The sequence below is a fragment of the Varroa jacobsoni genome, unplaced genomic scaffold, assembly GCF_002532875.2.
Source record: "Varroa jacobsoni isolate VJ856 unplaced genomic scaffold, vjacob_1.0 scaffold_63, whole genome shotgun sequence".
Taxonomy (NCBI): domain Eukaryota; kingdom Metazoa; phylum Arthropoda; class Arachnida; order Mesostigmata; family Varroidae; genus Varroa; species Varroa jacobsoni.
The window spans coordinates 12,924-16,686 of record NW_019212965.1 but is presented as its reverse complement, the minus strand read 5'-3'; the positions used below and the strand labels follow the sequence as shown (position 1 = coordinate 16,686).

Here is a 3,763-nt window from a genome sequence, read left to right as displayed (position 1 = left end):
ATGGACGCGATAGAAGACCGAAGGCGCAGTCTTTATATGAAATAGCATCATGACACACAGCAACTTCGCATAGCCGCGTATGCGATACGAATTGATCAGTTGATGTATGGACGAGAACAGTGACATGCTCTACGGTGTTTACATGAGCACAGACACAAAGTCGCAAACAATAAAGATATACATTCGAATTTCAGCGAAAGAGAGCGAAATTCATTGGGATGGCAAACATTATAGAAGTATTCCTGGCGTATCCGTTCAGCGAGGTCATCAGACTAACGAGTCCTATGCAGCCGGAGAGCTACCGCCCAAGCCACCGATCCGACGGAGCTAATCATATTTCTCTGGTGAGGGTCTGAAGTAATTGCATTTCTTAGTTTTCACCCAAACGACTTTTTTAGGTACGTTTGGATCTGGATCAGCGTATAGAGAAAGACGGCGCTCAGTAAAAATTTGTGCTTCTACAAAAACTTTGTGTGATATCAGGCATATTAACAAAATTTCCAGCACAGGTGAAACTTAAGCAGTATTATAGAATTAACATTTAATATGTCAAAAGTGTGCGACTATTTTAAACTCTAATATATTTATAATTTTGTTTTTTATATTTATAATTCCAAGAAAAACTATTGGAAAATAACACCCGCACGGTGTAGGCATGTTAACTTTAGTCAACTCGGATACTGCTTTCAAAGAAGTTCCGTCCCTGTTGTAGAACAGATACGCGTATTGCTCACCAAAATACCTTTCTAACACATGAGAAAATCTGATCGTCAGAAAGATGGCCTTGGTTTATTATATATATATATATAGATATATAAATGCTACTTGCCGCCTTAAAGCTGTATTCTGCAAAATTTATAATGATAACAATTGCCAAAATTTGAAATATAGATACATAAAGCGCTTATAAGAACGTTTTTTGCATTAAGCAAATTTAACAGAAAAAAATTACGTAAAATTATACATTGCTATATTATGTGTATATATATATATTATGTGTTATAGCTTTTATGCTGTCCAGTGTTATTTAGCGGATCGAAAAACTTCAGAAGTTTATAAGCAATATGAGATAGAACGAAAGGTACTTTCGTGAATGTTACGCTTACTGTCTCGTATTGTTCACATATTGAAGCTATATTCTGGAAGCTTCAGAGGAGCTGCGCACTTGCAGTGTGTGTTACTATGGGTTGTTTGTGGTTTTTTTTTTCAAAAGAATCGACGGTAGAATACGCTATGTGATGTGTCGCTCCCTCTAAACTATGGAGTCAATGGAAATCATGAGCACTTAAATATAGAGAATATAGGGTGTGAAACCGCTGCCCAATTTTGTTTCTTTCGGTTCAGGCCGTGATTGAGGTAGAGTGATGAGGCTGCTTATTGGCGTTGAACAGGCACATTATGTGTAATCAATGGGCGCGTTGGACGTCTACGAAGTTGTCCAGAATTTCGAGATATCCGGACGCACTGACTATTTCATTTTCGGACAATATCTCGTGGTAACAGATACACCTAATTCGTATTGCGAGCATAGGTATCAGCTCACACCAACACCTATTCTCCCTCTCAAGCCGTTCTTTCACGGAATCGTTTTCTATTGGGCGACACAAATAAACTCTTTTCTCGTTTATCGTTCTTGAGATAGATTTTCTTTCTACTGGTACGAGTTATGCAGATTACAAGATATATCACACGTATTGCCACCCCCTTTTGGATATAGTTTGTAATTTTTTTTTGCTTCTTTTTTTTCCTTCTTTATTCTCAGTGTTTTCGTTGCAATTTTGTGAAACGTGCTTCCAGAAATCATGTACTGAGCCGACAGAAAGCTCTCAAAGGCATCGGTGATCTCAGCAACTTGTTCTCCTATTTGACGTGTACTTACTTCCTTTGTAGTCTTCAAGTTCCTTTTTCGCTCGTAAAATGGTTATACCAATAACGAACTGTTCCTCCGTTTAGGGTTTTTTTGCTTAGGGTTGCTACTGATCTGAGATAAATTCCGTTAGCTCTCTCACTTTCGAGAGACAAAAATTAAATTACTGAGCGTTGATCTTAAACGATATCTTTAAACTTCTCATTCTCGGATGATATTTACCAGGTTGTAACCGTGTATAGTCTAAGACGACTGCCATATTTCGACTAAAAGTAGGTAGCTTAAAAGCTATTTAATCGCTTGCGTAGCTCAGCACCAGCCAGTATTATTACCACATTTAGGGCACAGGAAATCAGATGCATCTAAACCCCATCTCATTCGATAGATTTTTAAATTTAAACAATAAAGCTCCCAAATTTGTTATACAGAGCTGATATAGAAACGGTCGTCTGGACGGGAGCAATTTCAAAATGGCCTTAACAAAAGATAACCGATTGTATTTACAAAAGTTTTTTTTTCGCTACAAACACTATATACTTAACATTCTAATTGAGTCCAAAATCCATAAAGTAGCTACGCTTGCCTTTCATTATGAGGCCGAAAAGTTATAGAACATTTTACAGGGTAACTGTCTTCACTCACGAGGCATATTTTTATGTAGCTGCGCGTGTGTGTGGGGGAAAAGGGGGAGGGGGCAGAGATAGTATAAAAAAACAAAACTGACACTTGTGGGAAACCAAAAGTCCTCGGACTATTCACGAAAAGAGTTTGTAACCTAAAAACACTGTCTGGTGTCGCATAGAAACAGTAGGTCTTTAATAGGGTAGGGTTTGCTAACTTTTTTTCGACGAAACCGTTAATTTTCGTTACTGCCAGGAGATGACCCCACGCTTTCGTGTACCGAAATTCCTTGAAAAAAGATTTCCAAGATTTGTAGTCTCAGCAAAGTGGTCCACCCTCCATATAAGTAATATCGTAGCCGCGTTATCAAAGGGTCACTTTGGTGAACGGTTGATCTCGACGTGGGATGACGTCGAATCGTCCACTCGATTTCACTCGAACTTCGATTTCACGTCACTAATTTCACTCGAATTCTTTTTGTGAGGGTATTTAAAAAGCAAAATATACCATGGCGATCTGCGGACGGTGGACGAACGTAAAGAAAATAGCTGTGCCGCTTTTTCAGAGAATGGATCAGATGTACATGGAAAAGTGGCAGAAAATTACGTGAAGCGGGTAACTAGCGTTAGGAAGGTAGCTAGGTAAGAAAGCAAGGAAACTTACTTTATTGATATTGTATTTGAGTACAGTTTTGAATGTAAAAGGTTCACAATAAAGAAAGACGTATGTAAACATACTCGGTCATTTATTGTTGGCATCATTTGGAAGCAGCGTATGATCAGATGGCCGTTCTTATATATTTGGCGAGTGTTTAATTGCAACTATGTCGATGTTTTCTTGGCGGGATGTTGCTGCATTTGATAAATCTTCTCATATTTAATTGGAGACAATAGGAATGCCTGCAAAAAGAAAGGCAAACGTACATTTCAAGGGTTATACCACGTTTTTCTAAGAATGAATAATTTAAGTTCGTTCCAGATCTATTAGCGCAAGTGTCGAACGCTAAGTAAATTTTTTTTCTGATTTAATGGCGATCGTTATAACAAGCTCATCTGGCATATATATATATATATATATATATATATATATATATATATATATATATATAATGGCCCAGCGTTCTAAACAAAACATTTTGTACAAGGAGATTTAGGTAATATGTCAATTCCATAGTAGTAACGAAAGTTCTACGGTCATCCGAACTAACTATGGTCAAACATTGATTCAAAAAATCAAAGTCCAATGCCAAGATCTCACAGTTAACGATGTCTTATT

General features: G+C 37.5%; 1 long non-coding RNA gene across 1 annotated transcript in view; it reads right to left on the bottom strand.

Annotated features, from left to right (window-relative positions):
* Nucleotides 1-3,216: 3,216 nt before the first annotated feature.
* Nucleotides 3,217-3,763, bottom strand: part of LOC111261625 (uncharacterized) — an 8,244-nt gene continuing 7,697 nt past the window's right edge. The window contains exon 3 of the long non-coding RNA XR_002681114.2: nt 3,217-3,387. This is a non-coding gene — a long non-coding RNA (uncharacterized LOC111261625). The remainder of the gene's footprint in view (nt 3,388-3,763) is intronic.